Below are 16,495 nucleotides of genomic sequence, written 5' to 3'. Positions count from 1 at the left end.
TCGTACTCGCAGCGATTCAAATCGTGGAAGATCCAATCTAGCGCCGAACGGACGGCGCCTCCGCATTCAACACACGTACAGCCCGGGGACGTCTCCTCCTTCTTGATTCAGCAAGGGGAGAGGAGAAGTTGAGGGAGAACTCCAGCAGCACGACGGCATGGTGGCAATGGAGCTCGTGGTTCTCCAGCAGGGCTTCGCCAAGCACTATAGAGGAGGAGGAGGTGTAGGAGGAGGGAGGGCTGCGCCAGGGAAGAGGTGTGGCTGCCCTCCCACCCCTCCACTATATATAGGGGCAAGGGGAGAGGGGGAGGCGCCCTAGGGTTTCCCCAGGGGGCGACGGCCAAGCAGATTGGATCTCCCTAGGGAAAATCCTAGTGAGACTTGCCCCCCAAGCCAAGCAGGTGGAGGCTTGCCTCCCAAGCCTGGTGGAGGCGCCCCACCTCCCCAAGTAACGTGGGAAAGGGTGTGGGGGCGCACCACCCCTAAGTGGGCTGGTTTGCCCCTTCCCCTTTGGCCCATGAGGCCCTCCAACACTTGCCGGGGCTCCCGAAACACCTTTTGGTCATGCTGGCCATAGCCTGGTACCTCCAGAACACTTCTGGACTCCAATACCCTTCGTCCAATATATCAATCTTCACCGCCGGACCATTCCGGAACTCCGCGTGATGTTCAAGATCTCATCCAGGACTCCGAACTATCTTCGGTGACCACATACTATTTCCCATAACAACTCTAGCGTCACCGAACCTTAAGTGTGTAGACCCTACGGGTTCGGGAACCATGCAGACATGACCGAGACACCTCTCCGGCCAATAACCAATAGCGAGATCTGGATACCCATATTGGCTCCCACATGTTCCACGATGATCTCATCGGATGAACCACAATGTCGGGGATTCGATCAATCCCGTATTCAATTCCCTTTGTCAATCGGTATTTTACTTGCCCGAGATTCGATCGTCGGTATCCCAATACCTTGTTCAATCTCGTTACCGGCAAGTCACTTTACTCGTTCCGTAACGCATGCTCCCATGACTAACTGCTTAGTCACATTGAGCTCATTATGATGATGCATTACCGAGTGGGCCCATAGATACCTCTCCGTCATACGGAGTGACAAATCCCAGTCTCGATTCGTACCAACCCAACAGACACTTTCGGAGATACCTGTAGTGCACCTTTATAGCCACCCAGTTACGTTGTGACGTTTTCTACACCCAAAGCACTCCTACGATATCCGGGAGTTGCACAATCTCATGGTCTAAGAAAATGATACTTGACATTAGAAAAGCTTTAGCATACGAACTACACGATCTTGTGCTAGGCTTAGGATTGGGTCTTGTCCATCACATCATTCTCCTAATGATGTGATCCCGTTATCAACGACATCCAATGTCCATGGTCAGGAAACCGTAACCATCTATTGATCAACGAGCTAGTCAACTAGAGGCTTACTAGGGACATGGTGTTGTCTATGTATCCACACATGTATCTGAGTTTCCTATCAATACAATTCTAGCATGGATAATAAACAATTATCATGAACAATGAAATATAATATAATAATAACCAATTTATTATTGCCTCTAGGGCATATTTCCAACACAAACCACATAGTCTGACAAGGGAGGAAATGTGTTCCCATGAGCATTCACATCATGACAGACAAACAGAGGTGAGGGTGGAACAGGAGTGATCATCCCCCAAGCACCTTTATGTATACTGATCTCATTACTGGGAGAATCAGTCATCTCTTCCACATCCAGTTCATCAGAAACATTCTCACACAATACTTTACCAGATTGAGAGCCACAATAAGACATTTTCTCAGCTGCATGTTCTCTTGCCATAGTTTCAAGTAGTAGCTCCGTATTCTTACCTTCATCACATTCCTCTTCTTCTTCACTTTCAGCTACGGCAGGTAGCCTCTGCATACCCTTATCATAATTCTGAGAGGAGAAGTTACCAATCATAGATGTACTCGTTTCCCCCTGCCCCATAGAAGAGCAGGATATGAATCCATCCTCGCTTTCTTGGGGAAGGATGGAGATGCACTGCTATCAACAACAGTGTAAGATTGGCTTTTCTCAGCACCCATAGTCACAACTTTTTCAACCTCATAGAAGAAATCATAATATTGTTCTCCCAACATTCCTTCAGCCGAAGGGGGAATTTTCTCAACATCTCTACAACCAAGAAGGATTCTAGCATATTCAGGTTTATGGACAGTAGACTCATCAACTTCCAATGTAATTCCCACCAGAGCCCTAGCATAAGCTATATGTTCAGTGCATCTTTTCTCTATAGGAATGTTACACACCCTAACCCAGGCTTTTTCCCTGATGCCTTTAGCTCCAATCGAAGCAGTCCAAGGAGTAATACAGACCACAATAGTCCCCTCTTTCAAAGGCAAGCGTTTCCCATAACAACATGCTCTCTCTACTTCACTAGCATTAGGGAATCGCATCACATATTGAGCAGGGCCAATAGAGCGGGCTGTATAGCACCATTTCTTTTTCCCAGGTTTCTTGGCAAATATAGCATTGAATTCCTGCTCAATATCTTTCACGGTAGCATCCCCCTCAACTATAGTAATCACCACATTATTAGTTTTTTCAACACAATGCTTAGCAGCACACATATCAGGTATATAGAAGAATTCCTGACCGAGCGACTGAAAACCACACATGAATGGAATGCATTCCCAAGGCCTCTGAACCTGGCAAAGCTGAGCCATATGACCTAATTTGTTGCATTTTTCGTAGCGGATAGTGGGGCAACGAGGAGCGAAATGACCTGGGAGGGAGCAGTTGATGCAACTAATAATAGCATATTATAGGAGATTTTATTGTAAGAGATATCCAACTTAAGAAATTCGAACCCTTTTTAGCAGTGTATATAGAGGTACCTGGGGAGGAGTAATGACCGACTTGGGGTTGAACCACATGCACATTTTGTAGTCCCAACATTGAGGCAGCCATTGTACAAGCTCGGTCCTTCCATTGATGAGGTTGCACCTGAAGACAGCACGCTTCCCATATGTAAAGGTGTTATTATTGTGGTAGACGAAGTAGGCACACCCGCCGTGGCCGTTGGGCACCCTCCCCGCATCCACAACAAAGCTATGGCGCGTACCAAGGAACAGCACGCGGTCGGCCAGACTACGGCCATCCCTTTTCACCCATCTCATGTTCTCCAGGGCCGACGATTCTGACAATAGAGGCTCCTCGAGTGCCTGCACTGACACCTTGACTTTGAGGAGGTAGGGGTTTGTCCCCATGAGATGCCTGTCATATTCCCGGGTGTTAATTGACACCCATAGGATTTCGCCATGGGATTCAAGGACGTAGCTATAATCGCTGGTGGATTCGCCAAACCACACCTGCGCCACCAGCGTCCCCTGGCTATCGACAAGCTCATCGCGGGCAACATTGCTGTTTGGTGTGATGCGGTGCCACCATTTGTCAGCCTCAATGAGAACCAGGATCTTACCATCATGGTATGTGACGCACAACAGAACAGGTTGATGAGGTGACCCGCCCCAGAAGCGATGCTCATACTCGAGGGTCCTCTCGAGGATTGTCCAGTCTGCGTCACTTGGGCGAAGTAGAGCCGCCCAGAACCTAGCCGTGGAGGTGATGCTATATCAGGTGCAGGTGATGCTATAACAGGCGCAGGTGATGTTGGAGATACTGTAGAGAAGGGTCGCGCCATTGCCGTAGATGACGCCGTGGGAAAAGATCTCCTCCCGCAGGCCGAGGGATTGAGGGAGTAGAGGCAGATGTTCGGCGGCCCCTGTGAGAGGGTCATGGAGGCTAGGGCGGAGGCGTTCGATGGTCAGGCACCGGAGGGCGGTGCCGCCGCGGCTGGTCACCCAGTTCCACCGGGCCAGCTGAGACAGCAGCGGCTGCGAGCGGTAGTTGCACCCGGAGAGGACGCACCTCATCTCGAGGCGCATCGCGTCTTCCTTCACCGCCGTGACGAGGTAGGGCAGAAACTGGTCCGTCGCCATCGTCGTCCGGCAGTCCCGCCATGGCTTACAGACGGCGTGGAAGCGGACTAAGTCGACGGTATCGTGCTGCAGGCGGCCGGAGATATCGCGGGCCAGATCCGGCGGTAGATCAGACCAACCTCCTGCAGGCATTGCGGCGTGATCCGGGAGCAGACGTGATGAGCCAATTATAATAATGAGCGGTAGTTGGATCCGGGAACGTTACATAACCGACCTTTTTAAGGCTAGTACTGGTTGTTAGATCGAGTTCTTCTCTCTCTTTTTTTCTTTTATTGAGCTTGAAGATGTTGCCTTCAATCATCTCGGCAAGATCTGAGTTTTCTTTTTGCAGGGTGGCAAGATCTAAGTTTAAACACGGACGAATACAATCCCGTGGACTAGAAAACCAAGATTTACACAGTTCATTTGCACAACCTTCTAGCTAGACAATGTGCTATGTTAGAGCATCTCCGGTCGCGTCCCCAACAGCCCCCCAGACAACTTTTTCGGTGCCGGCGCAAACAAAAAAAGCCCCAGTCGCGCCTCCAGGACGTCAAAAAGCGCCGGTTCGGCCCGTTTTTGGGTCCAGCGCTCGCAGGCCGAACCCGGCACACTCGGGGATGATCGGGGGCTCCAGCGCAAGGGAAAAGTGCGGCTGGCCCACCCCGTCAGGTGAAAAGTCAAGTCTTTCTTCGTCTCGACTATCCCTGCTCCCTTGGCCGCCACTAGCTGTATCCCGGCGCCGATCGCCGCCCTTCACCGCTAGATAGCCAATCCCGTCGGAAAAATAGCAGAGGTTCACCGAGGCAGCCCCTCAACCAGCAGCTGGGCGTTTCCTGCCGCGGAGGGGCAGTTTAGCGGCGGGTACACGCCCACCAGCGTGCAAGGTGTTCGGCATTTTGCCTCCCTCGGCGAGATAGACTCGGATGACGAGGAAGTGCTCGCCGCGCTACTGGAGGAGGTAGCCGAGGCTGACGTCCAGGAGGAAGAGAATCTCATGGTGCTCGCCGCCCTCGCCCAGCTACTGGCGAGCAATGGAAAGTTGCGGCGAGGTGGCTCGGTGCCGGGGCGGGTGAAAGCAAAGAACCGGCATCGTCTCGAAGGCTACTGCATGCTCTACTCCGACTATTTCGCCGACGCTCCACTGCACAGCGACAAAACATTTCGGCGCTGTTATCGGATGAGCCGAAAGCTTTTCCTCAGGATTGTGAATTCCATCCGTCAGTTCGACAGCTACTTCAAGTGCAAGAAAGATTGCACATGCAAACTTGGATTCACCTCGATCTAGAAGTGCACGACGGCGATGAGGATGCTTGCATTCAGAGCTCCCGGTGATTCACTCGACGACTATGGGCGCATGGCCAGGTCCACCAGCATTGAGTGTTTTCACAAGTTCTGTCGGGTAGTGGTGGCAGTGTTTGGACCGCAATACTTGCGAACCCCTAATACGGAAGACACTGCTCAGATCCTAGCACAGAATGCAGCAACAAGATTTCCTGGGATTCTTGAAAGCATCGACTGCATGTATTGGAAATGGAACAACTGCCCATTTGCTTGGCATGGGATGTACAAAGGCGCCAAAGGCGGTTGCAGTGTGGTACTTGAGGCGGCGGCCGCACAGGACCTCTGGATTTGGCACTCCTTCTTTGGTATGCTAGGAACTCACAATGACATCAACGTGCTGCAATGCGCTCCTGTCTTTGCCAAGCTCGTTGAAGGTCATTCTCCTCCGGTGAACTTCGAGGTCAATGGGCGGCACTATAACAAGGGGTACTACCTAGCTGATGGCATCTATCCGAAATGGTCTACATTTGTGAAGACTGTCTCAAACGCTGTGCCAGGAGGCAAGAAGTCTCACTTTGCCAAGGTGCAGGAGGCTTGCAGGACGGATGTCGAGAGGGCTTTTGGTGTGCTCCAATGTCGATTTGCTGTTGTCCGCTATCCTGCTCAGACCTGGTCGAAAGATCAAATGTGGGAGATCTTGACTTGTTTTGTCATCTTGCACAACATGATCATCGAGAGCGAGCAGGAAGAGCCAGTGTTTGACACTAAACCATACTACATGCAGGGTCCTCTAACCAAAGTTGATCACCAGCTACCGGGAACCTGGACTGCCTACCTCAGTATCCATCAGGAGATCCGAGACACACAGGTGCATCATCAACTGCAGCAGGATCTGGTGGAGCACCTTTGGAGGCTCAAGGGCGACGCCGGACTCGACGTGTGATGAAATATGAGTTTTTATTTGTTGAATAATATAATTTTTATTGAACTATTTGTTGTTGCACTATTTTGTTGAACTATTTGATTTTCTATGATGAACTATGTAATTAAAAAAAAATTATGTTCATAATTGAATATGGACCGATTGTCGCCCATATGGGGCCTTTTATTCGCCGAAAGTGGGCCGAAAACTGGACCAATCTCGGCGCCTGGGGCCGACGACTGGACGCCCAATCGCCCCCAATGCCGATTCTATCGCCGGCTCGGCCCCAGAAGGCGATTTTTCTGCCTCTCGAGGGCCAACGAGTGGAGATGCTCTTATTACCTAAATTTTAGAAAACGCAGCTGCGCTCTACCGTTCTCTTGAGCGCACGCGCTATAGACAAAGTCAGCCACCTCCCACTCCTTATCCACTCACCCACCACCTGCTGCCCCAAGCCTCCTCCATGGAGGCATGGAGTTACGACCACCGCCCCCGCTGCTCCTCCGGGCCAAGCCCCTCCGTCGCGCTCCTCCTCCCGGCTACGGGGCTGCCGGTTGGTCCTCCTCCCTTCTACGCGCGTCGCGCCAAGCAAACCCCCGGCCGCCGCTTCCTCTTACCTACTCCAGGCGACGAGCGCCACGCCCAGCACGCGCCCGACCACCCCCTCCTCCTGGGGATGCACGCCACTCCCGGCAGGGCCTGCTCCCTCGGTCCCCTGCGCCGTGGTCGCCAGCCCGTCCTACCTCCCTCCACTAGACGGGCGCTGATGTTGGTGCTCAAGGATTCCATGGAGACCACGGGAGGGTGCCGGCTGGCGTGGTCCTTCAAGGTAAGGCTCCTGGACGGGGCGCAATGGAAGGAGCGACATCTGCGACGCCGAGTTGTTGGTCGGGGCGAACGAGTCCATGTGCGTGTCCACTAGGGCGCACCCGGAGCTCTGGGCCTTCTGCGTTCTTCGACTAGATGGGCACGGCTGGTGTTCACGGCTGGCTTGCTGCTAGATGGGTAAATTTCTACAGAAGTTGTATTCACTGAACTAGTAGTATGTAGTATCTAAATACGGCTGTGAGAGTTGCTCAAAAATTTGTAGCTGACGAGAGAGGAGATGTTAATGAGTGGCGGCAGGCCAAGTGGTTGCTTTTCGCTAGTGATAGAGTTACTCACAAGATCAGATGGCACTTTGAGGATGATGTTTCCTACATGCGCAGATCGGATCCAATTGATAACCATTTATAGTTGTCCACCATCTCTTGTTTTGTTGATTCCCTCCTGTATGTTGCATACACACAAGGTTCTTCATGCAGTCAGCTTTGTATATTGAAATGACACTGATCACATATTTGTGATCCTAAACAAAAGAATCAGTCAAAGCATGCATCATGTGAATGCAACTACGTGGGTCATCAGGCAGTTTGATTCTAACAAACCATCTAAGTTTCCAAAAAGTTATTTTCTAGAATATAATTGTACAGAAAATAGCATGTATTATCGTTTGTTTAGAAGGATCATGTTTCAGGGAACTTGGTGGGCAGAACAAAACAACATGTACAAGTGTAAGTCTATCATACATTCTGCTTGGATTTCACTAGGGGTGGGTAGTGTTGGATTCACAACGTGACTTCTCACTATAGGGGTCAGAGTAGTTGCTTGGATTTCGTTATAAGAGTTGCATTTTGTGGGTGTAACGCAATTGCTTAGATTTGCTGGGGAATTTGCTCGGATTCATTCTGAACAGTTTTTTTGCATTTGGTCTTTTTGTAATCCAGTTGCTTCGTTTTGCTAGGAGGGTTGCTTGGATTTTTTTCCTAGAACAGTTTCATTTTTGTGTTCTTTTGTAGTTGAGTTGTTTGGATTTTTGCCAGAACAGATGAGAAGTTACATGGGGGAGGGGGTAAGATAGTTGTCAAAGTTTATTCAAGTTGCTCATATGTTTTTTCTGCTTAAAATAGACAATCTAAGTAGTAATGCTAGGGATATCTGCCTGTTTCTGCTAGAACAGTTTTCCACTTTTTGTGTTTTTTGTAATTGAGTTGCATTGATTTTTTTCTACAACATACGAGAAGGTAGATGAGAAGGGGAGAGTAGATTGGATAGTTGTCCATAAAAGGATATTCAACTTGCTCATATATTTTTCTCTACCTAATGTAGATAATCTAAGTAGTGATGCTAGGAGAGTTTCTTGGTTTTGGTAGGACAATTGCTTGTTTTTGCTAGGTTAGTTGCTTCGTTTTCTTTTGCTAGAACAGTTTTGCATTGTGTGTTTTTCTATATTGAGTTACAAGCAAAAGGGACGCTCAACATGATGCTTCACAGGGCGAAATGGTCGATTAACAGGAGGTACCCGTGGTTTTTCAGATATACTTTTGATGAGACGATGAATATGAAGAAGGAAGGCAACCGAAACGGGCGAAGAGAAATGCATAGGAAGTAATTCTAAAAAATACAACATTAGTTGCATCACACGATAGAGGAAGTTTCTCGGTCCATACCAATAGTTGCTCAAAAAACATAGGCAGTGGAGATCGAGAGGTGTGGAAACAAATTCACGTTACAAAATAGTTTATTTCCTTTTTTAGGATGCAAAAACTGAAAGTGTGTCTTCAGTCTATCTTCTTTGTAACCTTTGTCCACCTGAAGGAAACCAGCCCATGCCACCTACATATGTTTGCTTTTTTATGTGATATAATGCTCCTATATACATGCTACTGTCACCTTTTTATTTTTCTTTATAAAATGAAATGAATGTGTTCCATGCAACTCAGGGGGTTTTGGTGTTTGTTTTGCCTGAGATACAACTGATTTTACTGTCGTAAACTCACTGTTTCGGAATTTGTTGTTTTAGTTACAAGCACGCGTTTGTCTGCAAATTTCAACTAAAGTTGCTTTAATTTTTACTGAATACATGGCGGCTTTATATTCAGTGATCTTCGGTCTACCTTTTCTATTTCATGTTACTCCACAAAATGAGTGCAAATTTCAACTAAAGTTGCTTCAGTTTTTACTGAATACATAGGGGCTTTATATTCATTGATCTTCAGTCTGCCTTTTCTATTTCTTGTTACTCCATAAAATGAGTGCAAATTTCAACTAAAGTTGCTTCAGTTTTTGTTGAATACATGGGGGCTTTATATTCAGTGATCTTGAGCCGACCTTTTTGATTTGTTACTCTACAAACCGGTTCCTACTTTCATGGAACTACTGCAATTAGTTGCTCCAATTTTTAACATGAGTTGCCTGGAATTGCAAGAAAAGTTGGTTTCATTTTACTAAATTTATAGGGGATTCTTCCCAGTTATCTTTAGTCTATCATCTCTTATTTTTGTGTCACTCCCCAATTAATTCTTACTGTCAGGAACTGTTTGCAACTAGTTTCTCCAGTTTTTAGCATGAGTTACCCGCAATTACAATTAGAGTTGCTTCAATTTTGTTCCTACTACCCATGTGATTATGTGAAAAGGGGTATGATCTAATGTCCATGAGGAACTACAATTACTTGCTTTACTACAGTTGCAACCATGGTTCCTAACCTTTTTTAAGAGAGTTTTATCCATGTTCTTTCATTGCCCACATGATTATTTCAAAAACAAAGGCAAGGGGGAATTTGAAAGGGGGCAGAAAACAAAGGTAGAGGGGGGGGGGGGGGGTGAACAATAGGGGGGAAATTGTGTGTTCCCTGTTTTCTAGATTATTTAATGATTGCCTGTTTTTTGTGCATTTTCTATACAAGTGTTCTTTTTTTCATCAACATTTTTTACCGCCAACATCAATGAATTTTTATTTCTTCTCTTTTCCATAGAGGTTATAGTGCGATGAATTCTTGGAGGTGTAGTGCAGACCTAGTGGTATGTGAAGTCTTTTTTCAGTCCATATTGTGTTTTAGGTTCCATGTCAGGGAAGAAAATAGTAGCCATTGCAAACCTATGGCTAGTACACTTTGGTATATGCGATCGTGTTTTTTATTTTTTATACTTGTGTATATAATGCACCTATATATTTGTGTTACTGCCACCTATATATGTTGTCCTCTACTTGTTGTTTTGTGGGTTTTTTTTGTACAAGGGTTGCCTGGTATTATTGCAAGGAGCTTATAGGGGCAGCAGCCATCCTTTTTAGTTGCTTCAAATTTTAGCATGAGTTGCCTGAAATCACAAAGTTGCTGCATTTGTTCTACTTCTGCACATGGATGCATGGTATTTTTACAACAAGGAATTTATATGGGGCAGCGGTCCTTTTTACATGCCTGATAATAGCTGCTTCAAATTTTTAATACGGGTTGTGCGAAATCACAGGTAAAGTTGCCTTGTGTGGTTTTAAGCCTTTGAAAACAGCGTGATCCATGGCGCATACATGCATGAACTATTTTTATAGGCTCTCTACTTTTGGTACATAGTTGCCTAGATTTTTGATAGGTGTCTTTTCAAGTTCTTGCAGGGAATTATGTTTTTGTCCAATTGCTTATCTATATGTGTGAAAAGAGCCAAATCAAGTTTTTACTGATCATCAACCTATTCTTTTTTGTTGTTCAAGTATTCCCAGTAATTAAAAGGGTGAAAAGGGGAGGATGGGGAAGGGATGGAGAGGGGTGTGTTTTGTCACCTGATTTTTGCTGCAATTTGATCGGCGCATTTTGGGGAGGAGGGAAAGAAGCTTTGTTCAAGGCGCTATGGTTGCCAAGCTTTTTACTAGTAGTAAAATCTTAAGGACAGAGGATTCATGAGAGGGTTAGGTGGGAGAAGGAGAGGAAGGGCGACGGGCTGGAGGACTGGGGACTTGGCGTTGGAGCGGAGAGGGGGACCAGGTGAGGCGCATGGTTCGGGTGGGCGTGCGCTGGTTTGTGCGTGCGCGACGCGAGGGGACCATGTGCCCTCGGTTCTTTCCTTTTTCTGGCGTATCTCCAGATTCTTTTCCTCTCTTTCCCAAAACAGCAGGTGTACTCGATCTTGCGAACGAGCGCCCAGCCGCTCGCTAGCCAGGTCCATGTTATTAGCCGAACGATGCACGCAAACTACCCTAAACTCCTTACTGGTTCGGAGCAGACCTTTCACTTCTTCCACCATCGGCCCGGGGTCTGGGTAATAAACCAGCAATTTCCAAGGTGTTGTTTTTGTCACACACACACACACACACACACACACACACACACACACACACACACACACACACGATGATTACCAGACGACTCTTTAGTGCTACTGTAATTTTGAAAATGAACACGCACATCAATCTGGTTTTTCCTGGTTCCGAAACATAATTACTTTTTTATTTTTATTTTACGCAAGCTGTTGAAGATGGATGTTAAAATTGTGGACCCTAGTGGCGGAAGACGGGGCGGACTTTTAATGTTCTGCAGGAAAAAAAGAACAAATCAGGCAACTCTCTCCCATCCTAACTCTCAACAACTTACAGATTCACACCCAACACCTGATATTAGGCAAGTAGACCTCCTCTCGCCTTGTCACATTTGTGTGCAGAAGCTTTATCAAGTTTACTGTTGTTTTGGGGAAGTTGATGCCATGAATTGGATTATGGTGATTAGAGGTTACAAGAATGCACCATCGCTGATGATTCCCTTACACTCATGAAAGCAGACATGTGGGACCAGGAGAACAGGCCGAGGGCCAACTTTGCCGAGAGCCCCTCTCGGCAAAGAGAGCCATTAGCAGGTCGACGCGTGTCAGCTCCCGACATGTGGGCCCAGGAGAACAGGCCAAGGGCCAACTTTGCCGAGAGGGGCTCTCGGCAAACAGACTGAATAGGAGGCTGACATGTGTCATCTCTTGACATGTGGGACCATGAGAACAGGCTGAGGGCCAACTTTCCCGAGAGGGGCTCTCGGCAAAGAGAACTAGTAGGTGGCTGACACATGTCATCCCCCGACATGTGGGCCCAGGAGAACAGGCCGAGGGACAATTTTAACGAGAGGGTCTCTCGGCAAATAGACCGAATAGGAGGCTGACACGTGTCATCCCTTGACATGTGGGTCCACGAGAACAAGCCGAGGGCCGACTTTGTCGAGAGCCACCGTCGGCAAACTCCATCTGTGCCGAGTGCTCCTCTGGACAAACTGAGCCCATAGGGGAGGGCCACATCACTTGTCCTAAAAGCTGTGCCCATACTTCGCCGAGGGCCACCATGGGCAATCCTTTTATCTTTATCGAGAGTCCTCTCGGTAAAGTTGTTAGGAGCACTACAGGTTATTATCCTCTCGGTAAAAGTGCCAGGTTCTACTGGTTGGTACACTTTTATCGAGATTCCTCTTGGTAAAGGGTGCATGCTGGTCCAGTTTCATAGTCGTTACCGAGAGGCACCCTCGGTAATGGTGTGCCAGAAGCCTTTTTCATTTTTGTTTCTTTCCTGCAGCGAAACATATACAGAAGCAACATATAGTTCATCCCACATAGAACATGTCACATATAGGCATCATTGAACAAAAAAAAGCAATGATTCTGAAAAACATTCCACATAAAAGCAACAGTGCATAAAAGGTGAAATAGTAGTCAAGACACTCGACTACCACAAGTTTACAAGTCTCAAGATGCAAGAGTTCTCAAGCACATACAAGGAACGGTTTCAAACAGAAGATAACATGAAATTCACGCGATTTTGGAGATTGGAGTGATAACATTAACATTAGAAGGCGTCATTCCGTTTGCTGCCCCAACTACACCAACTTGAGGTGGAACTATCGGAACATTGTTCGACCCTTGTGTTGTGTTAGGTTGAGCTATGATGGATTGACCCAATAGTGAGATGAATGCATATGGTGATGCCGAAAATGGTGATGGAAATAGTTTGAACGAAACTCACAATGTTCCACTCTGGCGTCGGTGGCATCTCTGGCACTGGTTGGCCTTGCACGGAATAAAGATTGGCCACCATATGTTGTAAAGACTTCACTAGATCATCTTGTGCCTTCAGCTTGGCCCGGTTTCGTCTCGTTCTTTCTCGGTGTCAATGAATCAATTCTACAATATGGCAATGCAAATGTCATTCATGTTGAAATGTAAATATGCAGGACTATGAAGGATCAATGAAGAAGCACTGACCTGAATATCCTCAATAATGCTCATGGAATGTGGTACGTGACGCTCTACAGTAGGAGTAGAGCCAGTACTCATAGCACAGAGCGTGTTGACTCTTGGAAGGGAGGAGGTTATGACAGAATCAAGGTGAACCGCCATCCGGCCATTCGGTCTACCGCCTGCCATGGCAATGGCCACAAGAGGGTCAGCGTCTTGCCCGTACGTCTCCTTCAATTTTTTGGTGTAGTTCTCTCCATCTGAGCAGGCTTTAGAGCTGATCGAGTCCCTCTCCGGGTGGAGAGGGTCCTTGTCCTTGTCGTCTTTGGTACGTTTGATGGTCCATGCCTCGAAGTAAGTGATATCCTTGCCATTGTCTTCTTTCTGCAAAAGAAAGCGATCCAAAAAATCAAGGGAATGCTCACAAATGAAAGAGAACATGATGAAAAGAAAAGGATGTGGTTGCCTACATGTTTTGAGATGACACCTGGGATGGTGAGGTTGCCTTGACGGTGTCCTGGACAACCCATCTACTTATGACGTTCAGATAATACTTTGTGTTCATCCTGCCACCCTGGATTTGTCCACGGTTTGACGATCTTCTCCCAGAACGGGCGTTTATCAGCGCACCATCGAGGAATCACCTGTAAATTAAACAAATACATCTTAGTAAGAATTCTAATTTTGCGGTAATGTAGGGAATAGCAAGCTTCCATCGTCACTTGCCTTGAAGTAATTGTCCCGTGAAAGATGCTTCCCTCGAGCCTCCTGTTTGGAAATCTTCTGGTTGAGATAGTCCGCATGATACTTGACCACTAACTGGACGTGCTCCTCATAGTGCATGTCGTGGACTAGTTTCTTGGCAATATTCTCAACCACCACATTTGCACGATCCTTCTAACCCTCAACGCACGATCCTTCTAATCCTACAAACATGCATACATGTGAGAAGGGTAAAATCACGACTATGGAAAATTTAAACCTTTTGGTATTGACATTTAGGTGTTTGAAAGGATTTACCCATAAATCGTTGACCACTCACAAGGCTCTGTTATCATAAACCCTCTGACGCATATCCAGGAAATCCGGTGCGAGTTTGTATAGTGATCCCATGACCAAGCTAGCTCAATGATACCGCTCGTCAAAGTGACCAGTCTAGGATAATTTAACCTACAAAGACCCACAATGATGCCACTCGACGACCGTGGCAGACGCCACTCACCACCTTTTACTAAGCTTCTGCATTACGAAGAGTCAAGTCATATTATATGTGAGGAAATGACAAAAGGTACAATTTATATGGGATGAGTCGAGATAACCACTTCTCTCCCATTGGTTTAATCAACACGTCTCTATGCACATATGGACGTCTTGGAAGCTTTGAAGGACCACGCAGCCACACTTTCCCTCTGGAAGTAGTGCTCATAGTCGAACCGCTCGGTTGCGAGCCTCTCACCTTGTGGTGCTCTGTCACCCCTGAGGGTCCTTCCCCACCCTCAAAAACCTGACGAACAACCAGACTCCTCTTGCTGGCGTCCTCCTCCTCCTCATCCTCCACCAGCTCCTCGTCCTCCTCCTCACTCGCCTCATCCCCATCCTCTGTTTCCTCCTCCTGAGAACGGCGAAGCACTACATCAGAGGGTCCAGGAGAAGAAAGAGGTGCTCTACTCCGGGCTCCTTTACGTACTCCTCATCCGCCGCCTCCTCCTTCCTCACCTACTCCCCCTCCTCGTCCCCCTACTCCCCTCCTACCCCACTCATCGTCCCCCTACTCCCACTCCTCGCCGGCCTCCTCCTCCTGCCTCACATACTCCCCCTCCTCATCCACCTCCTTGTCCACATCCTCCTCCTGCCTCACCTACTCCCACTCCTCGCCCCCCTCCTCGTCTGCCTCCTCCTGCCTCACCTACTCCCCCTCCGCGTCCGCCTCCACCTCGTTCGCCTCCTACTCCTCCCCTGCGTGGTACTCGGCCTTTTTTCGCATGTTTTTTTGGACGGGTGTCTAGATCCGCCAATCCTTTGGCCTTCTTGGCTGTTGTGGCAACCAATGAAGGAGCGGCCATCGCTTTAACCGATCGAGCAAGTTGATCATTGTACAGAGCTGTCACGTTTTTCAAACTTTCCTTTGGATTCTTGTTGCTACCTGTCATGTTTCAATCACCTGATATGAAGAATAACGAACCCGTTAGTACAGATGATACAGCTTGATGTAAATACAATAAATATATCACATATGAAGAATAAATGGAATTTTCACAATAATACATATTGTTGTTACACACAAAAATACATAGAGTTGTTGCACACACGAATACATAGAGTTGTTGCACACACGAATACATAGAGTTGTTACACACATGAATACATAGTGTTGTGACACACATACATAGAGTTCTCGCACGATTACATGGAGTTGTTAGAAATAAGGGTCAATATTAGGTGCAACATTTGGATCAGGGCTTTCATCATCGCTATCACGCCCGTTCATACATTCATCCTTGAAGTCTTCAGGGGGGCCCTCATCCTCATCTAGCCCCATGTGCCATCACATAAGTAATGCCAAATGTCGAGGGTTAGAAACATCCTCGTATTCGTCCTCTGCATTATCTACTTCCATGTCATCAATGGCCTCATGTTCCATAGCATCATCTTCGTGATGCACGTCATCATCTTCCTCTGCATCATCTTTGTCTTCGTGAGTGTCTGCTTCTTGAAAGAGCTCTCCCTCATATGTGTTAGGGTTTATATGGTAATCGTCCTTGTTTGGGGTAGGTACCTTTATACGGAGGGGTACCTTGTACACGACATCCCATTTCAAGAGATCGATATATTCTGTAGATGTGCACACGTATGGGAGAAAAAAAAACTTGTGTAGCCCGTTGAGCCATAATATAGACATCATTTCCTGCATATTTCAATTCTCGTTGAAGTTCGACCAAGCCAATACTAGGGGTTCATCTCACTTTCTCAGGATTGAGCCAGCTACATCTGAATACGATGGGCTTCACTCCTTGTAAACCACAATACTGCAGCTCATAAATTTCTTCAATGGTTCCATAGTAGTGACGTCTATCTGTCCCTAGACAATAGACCGCACTATTTATTGACCTTTGGTTGGGCCTCTCACATGTGTGTTTATCACTGTGGAAGCGATACCCATTCATGTTGTAAGCCTTAAATGACTTGGCGTCGTATTCAAAACCTTTGGCTACTTCTCTCACTTTGGCGTCCATATCAACCTCTTGATATGCCTACAAGATTAATATGAGATTGGCTGGT

The 16,495-nt window shown here is 47.2% G+C and overlaps 1 pseudogene; it reads right to left on the bottom strand.

Annotated features, from left to right (window-relative positions):
- The window catches only part of LOC147982450 (uncharacterized), a 33,654-nt pseudogene extending 29,510 nt beyond the window's left edge, over positions 1-4,144 (bottom strand).
- Positions 4,145-16,495: the final 12,351 nt, after the last annotated feature.

Source organism: Triticum urartu, chromosome 3A (assembly GCF_056163025.1).
Source record: "Triticum urartu cultivar PI428250 chromosome 3A, HENAU_Tu73, whole genome shotgun sequence".
NCBI lineage: Eukaryota > Viridiplantae > Streptophyta > Magnoliopsida > Poales > Poaceae > Triticum > Triticum urartu.
This window is presented reverse-complemented; position numbering and strand designations above follow the sequence as displayed.